Source organism: Pteropus vampyrus, unplaced genomic scaffold, assembly GCF_000151845.1.
Source record: "Pteropus vampyrus isolate Shadow unplaced genomic scaffold, Pvam_2.0 Scaffold1000005185, whole genome shotgun sequence".
NCBI lineage: Eukaryota > Metazoa > Chordata > Mammalia > Chiroptera > Pteropodidae > Pteropus > Pteropus vampyrus.
Genome location: NW_011919587.1, coordinates 553 through 8,900, shown reverse-complemented (window position 1 = coordinate 8,900; position 8,348 = coordinate 553). Strand labels below are relative to the sequence as shown.

Sequence of the window (8,348 nt, the reverse complement as noted above, 5' to 3'; positions counted from 1 at the left end):
TCTTATGGTGCCTTATCTGAGATCATAAGTTCTTAATTTTGAGGAAGTCCAATTTATCATTTTCTTCTTTTATGGGTCATGCTTTGGCGCAGTGTCTAATACATATTTGTCTCACCCGAGATCTCAGAGATTGCCTCCTACGCTTTCTCAAGAAGTTTTACGGTTTCATGTTTTACATTTAGGTGCATGGCCCACCCCGAGTTAATTTTTATGTGTTGGATGAGATGAATTTCGCTTGTTTATATTTTGCATAGGGATGTCGACTTGGTTCAACACCATTTGCTGAAAAGAATGTCTTTCTTTACTGAATCGCCTTTTCACCTTCGTCAGAAATTAAATGACCGTTCGGATGTGGGTTCATGCCTGTTCCATTCACCTCTATATACATTTTTGTCGGTACCACGCTGGTCTGATTATGGTAGTTGTATAATAAGGCTTGAAAGCAGACCGCGTGAGTCTACCAACTTTGTTCTTTTCAAAATTTGTTTTAGCTGTTCTACTTTTATCGCCACTCCACATTAATTTAATAGTCAGCTTACCTGTTTCTACAAAATGTCCTGCTTGGATTTTCATTGGAATTGTGCGGAAGATGTGGATCAGTTTTGGTGGACATTGACATAACAATGTGGAGCACTCTAATCCATGAACACAGTACACCTCTCCTTTGGTTGAGGTGGTCTTTAGTGTTTTTCATCAGTACTTTGTACTTTTCAATGTACGTAACTTCACACACTTCATAAGATTTACAGCTAAGTATTTCATGTGGGCTTTTCTGGGTGCCCTTCTAAATGCTATGTATTTTCCTTTTTCACGTAGATATTGCTAATATACAGAAATAAGAGGGGTTTTTATATATATATATATGTATATATATAATATATACAGGATATGTGTGTGTGTGTGTGTGTGTGTGTGTGCGCGCGCGTGTGCGTGTGTGTGTAGGCTTTATATTCTAAGATCTTATTAAACTCATTTGTTTGTTCCGGCAGCTTCCTTATACACACTTCAAGATTTTCTATGTAGACAATGATGTTGCCTGCACTAGAGACCGTTTTATTTCTTCATTTCCAATCTGCGTGCCTCTTATTCCTTTGTCTTGCCTAATTTCACACACTAAGACCTCCAGTTCAATGTTGATTAGGAGTGGCAAGAGTGGATATCCTTGCCTTGTTGCTGATCACAGGGTGGAAATCATTCAACTTTCTACAAGTAAGCATGATGCTGGGTGTAGGTTTTCAACAGAAGCCCTATATGAGGTTGGGAATGTTCTCTCCTATTCTTAGTTTGCTAAGATGTTTTTAAAAACCAGGCATGGGTAATTGAATTTGTCTATTTTTTTTTTATGAATGTATCGAGATGCTTACATTACGTTTTTCTTTAGCCCGTTAATATGATGAATTACGCTGACTGACTTTCGAATGTTGAACCAGCCTTGCTTTCCTGGGATGAACCCCACTTCATCATACTATATTATTCTCGCGTACATTATTGGACTCAATTTCCTAAAACATTGTTAAGATTATCTCTACCTATGTTTATGAAGAATACCGGTTTGCAGTTGTCTTGTACGTTTTGCCCGGTTTTGGTATGAGAGTAATGCTGACCTCATAGGACATGCTGGGAAATATTCCTTCCTCTTCAGTTTTCTAAAAGAGTTTGTATACTTTGCTTATTTATTACTTAAATGTTTAGCAGAGTTCCTCGGTAAAGCCATGTGGGCCCGGAGTTTTCTTTGTGGGGCGAGTAAGTAAAAATGCAGGGTACGCGATAGATACAGGGCCATTCACGGTATATTTTTCTTCTTGGTACCTGTGTGTACGCAACTTAGCAATGTCGATTTCTTTTAGTACCACTTTTAGTTAGAATTTTTTTGTTATCTAAGTTCATATGTTAGCTTAACCCGCAGTTTAACTTCACCTATGTTGTTGCGTTTATTGGCATACAGTTGTTTATCACCGAAGAAAACACTTCTGACAACAAATGTGTATTTTTTTTTTCTCCTCACACCGACTGATTCTCCATCTTTCTAGATACCAACGGGGAGTCCGAAACTTCAGCTACGGCACCACCTACCTAGACTTTGCGCAGATCCCACAGGTGAAGGACTCAGTCCCATACAGTTGCCCCCGACCCCCCAATTCAGGCACCGATTGCAGGTCTAGGTTCTCACCTGTCTATCTTCTGACCGAGAGGCTAGAGAATGGAAGTTCCTCTAACCTCCTCAGGTATGATAAATTTCTAGAAAGGCTCACAGAACTCAGGAAAACAGTTTACTTACTAGTTTACTAGTTTATTGTAACAGGATACAACTCAGGATCAGCCGCATGGAAGAGATGCGCAGGGCAAGGTCTAGGGACAAGGGGCATTGAGGATCCATGCCCTCCCTGGTTGCATCCACCCTCCCAGCACCTCCCCATGTTCACCAACCCAGAAGCTTTCTGAACCCTTTTGATTAGGGTTTTAATGGAGGCCACATTACAATCGGCGTGATTAATAAAATCACTGGCCATCTGTGATTAACTCAGCCTCCAGCTCCCCTCCCTTCCAAAAGTCAGGATGAAGGACTGAAAGCTCCAACTCTCTAATCTCATGATTGGTTCCCCTGGCAACCAGCCCTCCATCTTTAGGGGCTTCCCAAAAGTCGCCTCATTATCATGCACTCAGGGGTGGCTGAAAGGAGTTTGTTACAAATAACAAAAGATGCTCCTTTCACCTTGACCGCTCCAGAGCTTTCAGGAACTGGGGACAAAAACCAAGTATTGCAACCAAACATGCTTCTGTTACTCTTATCACTTAGAACATCACAAGGGTTTTAGGACCTCTGGCCGGGAGCTGGGCATGAAAACTAAAATGGATATTTCTTTATAACCCCATATCACAGTTATATTCCCTTATCATCCTTTGAATGTGGGATCCGTAGTGATGTTTTCTCTCTCATTCCTGAAACTGGTAATTGTGTCTTCTCTCTCTCTCTCCCTCCTCACCACCCGCCCCACACCCCGCCTCCCCCCCCACACACCCACGATGATTGGCCTACCTAAAGATTTACCTTTTTGTTTGTTTGATTTTCTCAAAGTACCTACTTCGATGTCATTGACTTAATCTATTGTTTTCTTTGCTTTCTATTTCACTGTTTTCTGCTCATATCTTTATAATTTCCTTCCTTCTGCTTGAATTGGGTGTATTTTAGTCTTCTTTTTCTACTTTTAAGAGGTAAAAGCTTAGATAATGGATGCGAGACATTTCTTCTGTTCTCATACAGGAATTTAATGTTATGAATCAACACGCAAGTACTACTTTACAACTCACAAGTGTTAAGCTGTGTTGTCGCTTTCATTCAATTCTAAATAATTTCTACTTTCCCTTTGATATCTTCTTCGAGCCTTCGGTTGTTTGAAAATGTATCATTAGCTTCCAAATATTTGGGTGTTTCTACTGATATCTTTATGTTAATGATTTCTCATCCAATTTCACTGTCATCGGAGAACGTACCTTTCATGGTATGAATAATGTACTACTATTTACGGAACCTTGCGTTGTGGCCTAGAATATGGTCTATCTTGGTAAATGCTCTATGTGCACTAGGAAAAAGAACGTGCAACTAAAGAATATGTCTCTAAAGTTTCTTCATTCTGACTCTATGCTTTTTTCTTAACATGAGTATGATTTCCTCTTTTTCATCCTGTTTCTCCTCCTGGTTATCAGAAACAATATCCAATGGTTGACGGCGGAGACCACCGTGGATTTCGAACTGTGTAAATGTATTGCCTATTCAGAAAGTGGGCGTTTTCATTTTTAGTTTAAAAAAACAATTGAATCATGTTGGTAAACCGAACACAATAACTATCTGTGCATGCGCGCGCGCTCACGAAAGAGTGCCATCGCGAGACCGGAAATGGAGAGGAGTTGTTGAAAGGTAGGAAAAGAGGAGGCTAGCAAACTGGTTAATTCGGAGAATTTGAAACATCTGCCATGGAAAACCTGATCACGTTCAGAGAAACTCTAAGAACAGAGTAAATGAAAATTGCGACACTGTGGAGGGTCCTTGCTCGACTGTGAGATTAAAGAGCTACTCTGTGAACAGCAGATCTGTTTTACCCTACCCTGCTCTGACCCTCCGCCACCCCTAAGCGCTTGTGGCATTTGACCCCTTTAATCTCCCCAAAGTACACCCCAAAGACAGCGGATGACTTTAAGACGACTGCAGACCTGCACAGAAGGGAAACAATAGGACACATCTACGTAGAAGGGAAAAACACTAGTCTCCCAATGTCAGAAATATCATATTTATTTTGGCGACAGGAAGCGTCCCTGTCTTACCTGTAGGCTCCATGCCGCGTACCCCCAAAGGAGAATGCCCCTAAATAACGGACACTTTCTGCCCTCCCGCTTTAAGCAGATGCCTACTAGTGAAAGCGACGTCACAGCTCTAGGTCAGATCGTACTAATTACCTAGGCTGATCGAGCGAGTCCTTTATCCACAAATATAAATGAACAAAGTTTTGCCCGATATATGGGGAAAGTAAAATCTAAGGTGACGATGGAAAAAGAAAAAAAAAGAAAAAAGAGAAAAGAAAGAAAAGAAAAGAAAAGATTAATAAAAATGAAAAAACAATCCAGAACGATTTCGGGGGCGAAGTGTGTGGGAAACCCAGACACGATACAGGAAACGGGAGGGAAGTTTGTCAAAAATCGAAATTCACATTCTCACGATTTTAAGGGAAGAAAATGGATCTATAAAATATTAAACGTTTTCTATAGACGGAGACAATTAGAGGACAGATAAAGTTCTAGCGAAACAGAAATATTATCGAAAAACTGAAAACTCATTAGATGTCAGGCGCTCAGGGCAGACTCTCCCTGCCCCACCCAGGCTCCGATGGAACCCGGAACACGTCGATGACACGCGGCCCGCTCAGAGCCCCCTCCTCCCCCCGCCCCCGCGACGCTGGAGTAACGGTTTTCCTCTTCCGGCCCGTTTCAGAGCTAACGGCCAGCGCGGCCTAATACCTCAGCAGGTCTTCTCTGGCCGCCCTGGTCGCCCACCCCTGGGACGCCCAGAGGCCCCGCCTCCGCTGCCACCCACCCGGCAGCTCCTGCTTCCCGGCTGCCTCGGCCTTCGTGCCCCCCGCGCCAGCGCCGCCAACCATGACGACCCCGCCGCCGCCGCCGCCGCCGCCGCCGCCGCCGCCACCGCCGTCGCCATCGCCGTCGCCGTGTGTGCGCCAGAACTACCACCCCGACTGTGAGGCCGCCATCAACAACCAGGTCAACCTGGAGCTCTACGCCTCCTACGTGTACGAGTCCATGGCCTTCCACTTCGACCGCGAGGACGTGGCCCTGAAGCACTTCGGCCAGTTCTTCCTGCAGCAGTCGAGCAAGGAGAGGGAGTCCGCGGAGAAGCTGCTGTGGCTGCAGAACCAGCGTGGAGGCCGCATCCGCCTGCGCAACATCAGGAAACCTGAGCCACAGGAATGGGAGAACGGCCTGGGGGCCATGGAGTGCGCCTTGAGCCTGGAGAAGCGCGTGAACCAGAGCCTGCTTGATCTGCACCGGCTGGCCACCGACAAGAACGACGCCCACCTGTGCGACTTCCTGACGCGTCACTACCTGCACGAGAAGGCGAAGTTCATCAAAGAGTTGGGGGACCATATCACCAACCTGCGCAAGATGGGGTCCCCGGAAGCTGGCCTGGCGGACTACCTCTTTGACAAGCTCACCCTGGGCGACAGCGGCAAGAAGAACTGAGCCTGGACTGCCTTTCCCACAGCCACGACTTCCGGTGGTGACCAAGCCGAGCATTCATCTTGCGGTATTGCCCTTGCGAAATGTTCACAAGTTGTTTTCTTCCAATAAAGTTACTGCTTCCTAAATAAATAAAGGTCTCTGCTTGATTGGTGTGTGCGGAACCCTCACCTTCGAAGGTTTAAGCTGGTATCCAGGAGTCTCTGCTCCGACTCGGGATCTCCATGGACGGAGGGAGAAGGTATTCCGTGGGACCCTGGAAAACACAAAATCAATCGTCCCCCTACAAACAATGTGGTAGATCGGGGTGCGGTGAGGTAGGTGGTCTGAGGCCCTGGGGAATGTGGGCGCTCGTGCATAGTTAAAGTGTAAGAACGCGGTATCGAATTCATGATACCGGTTGCCCCTAAGGAAGAAGTGAAGAATGGGATTGGACAGGATTAAAATAAAAGGTGTCTTCCGACTTTGCCTGAAATATTTTAGCTCACGTAATGATGCAAATGTTAGTTTGTCGCTGCTGGGTAGCGACATGAAGGCTTTGGAAGTCTGAATAGTAGAGGGCCTCTTTGATAAGCCCGTCCTGGGCAACAGCAATAAAGGGCAATGAGCGTCAGGTGGACTTTCCCGTAGACATGGGAGTGACTTCCTAGGTCGCCATGCCGGACATGCTCATCGCCCTGACAAAACATCCAAATACGGGTTTTTGTTTTTGTTTCTCTTTTTGTTTTCCCTTCAATTGTACTCTCTCTCTCTCTCTCTCTCTGTCTCTCTCTCTCTCTCTTTTTTTTTTTCTTTCCCACCATGGTAACACGGTAGCAAAAGCACACAAAATACCTCATTAGAAGGGTTGAAAAAAGATAAGGTCAAGTCTGAAGTTCAAATTTCTGATATTGAATATTAAGTAGAATCACTCCTCCACCACCACCACCACCACCAAGCCCAGCGTTAAGACAGTGACTCACGGCTTTGCACAATGTAGAGGGTGGGGGAGAGTTGAAGGTGGGAAACCAGTTAGGAGATATTATAGCTGGTCCAGGTGAGAGGCGATGGTGGCCGGACTGAGGAAATCGAGAGCTGTAGACCAATTCCAGATGGATTGGACGAGTTGACAAGATTTCCTTATGGACCAGAGGTGAGGATTGGGAAACGGGGAAATCAAGCTAGGATCTAGTGTTCGGTCTCCAACACCGGGTTGGTGGTAGTGCTATTTATCAATCTGGGGATGTTTGCAGAGGGTACGTCTGGGTAGATGGGTGGGTAAGGCACGTCCTGTAAAATCTGAGATGCCCGTTAGACGTCCAAGTGCAAACGTCATGCAGGTAGCCAGAAGAATGAATCTGGCGCTCAGGTGGGATCTCGGGTCTGGAAATCCATACTCGTAGGGAAGACATCAACTATAGAGGGCGTTGAGGTCATGGGACCGGATGAGCTCACCAGAATGAGAGCGTAGAGAGAGCATGGCCCAGCCAGCCCCGAGCCCAGGGCAGCTAATGTTAGAGGATGGGTCGAGGTGTTGGAACAGCAGGGAGCTGCTGGCCCCACCTGGGCCGTGGCCTCATTCCACAATGTGACCACCTGTGTCTGCTCAGAGTTTACCTCAAGACCAGCCTGTCCCTAACCTCAGCGTGCCCTCCGGTTTCTCCTTGCACGATGTGGAGAAGAGGTAGCTCATTACCTTGTCTTCGTGGCTATGGGTAGAAAGAAATTACTTGGCAGTAAAAAAATTTCCCAAGGAAAACTTTTCTTTGTTTTTTCTTTTCTATCCCCCTTAAAAAAAAATCTCTTTTCCTTCTTAGTCCCCTCTCTATTTAATCAGATGAAATCCGTACCCATGTGAACCTCATGTTGTTCTTGTCTGGGAAAAACACTGAAAAAATTTTTCTTGTTATGTTCCATGTGTACTTTAGTCTAGGATAGATTGGTAGCTTCAGACTGTTTTAAGCTAGCAGTTGCTTTGACACATTTAATATAGTCTAAACTTGTTTACCTAAACTGTAATTTGTTTCCAAATTTCTCGTTGACTGCATTTTAACACTTTCTCACAAATGAAGATTATTTCCTTTTGAGTTCAGTTTCCAGAAAATTTGATCATCCCTTTACTCTTCCTTACCTCACTTAGTCTTTTCAACACATTTTTATTTGCCTGCTTCCATTAACTTTGCTTTGAGTTTGTGTGAAATCTCACGTATTTATATCTATACATTTCCATGCACATTTCTCCCCTAGATATGAGGAAACACAGGGCAATTTGTGACTGTTAAAACTGTCAGTTCACTGAGGGTCCTTCTTATTTCCCTTTTTTGGAGAAGCAGTTTGCTGTAATGGTAATTATCCTCAGAGTGTCCGAGTTCACATACCAGCTTAGCCATTCATCCTAGGTTAATCTATGTAATTTATTTAATTTCTCTGTGCCTCAGTTTTCTCATATTTAAAATAAGGATAATAAACGTCATTTCCATTGGGTTACTGTGAAGAATAAATGAGTTAATGAATATAAATCTTTTAGAACAGTGCCTGACAGAGTATAAGTAGTTCATGTGTTAGCCATATTATCTTCATCATCATCATCATCATCATCGTCATCACCACCATTTTTATCATCA

At 44.5% G+C, this 8,348-nt stretch overlaps 1 pseudogene; it reads left to right on the top strand.

Annotated features, from left to right (window-relative positions):
• Positions 1-5,148: 5,148 nt before the first annotated feature.
• LOC105311599 lies at positions 5,149-5,748 on the top strand (annotated as a pseudogene).
• The last annotated feature ends 2,600 nt before the right edge of the window (positions 5,749-8,348 follow it).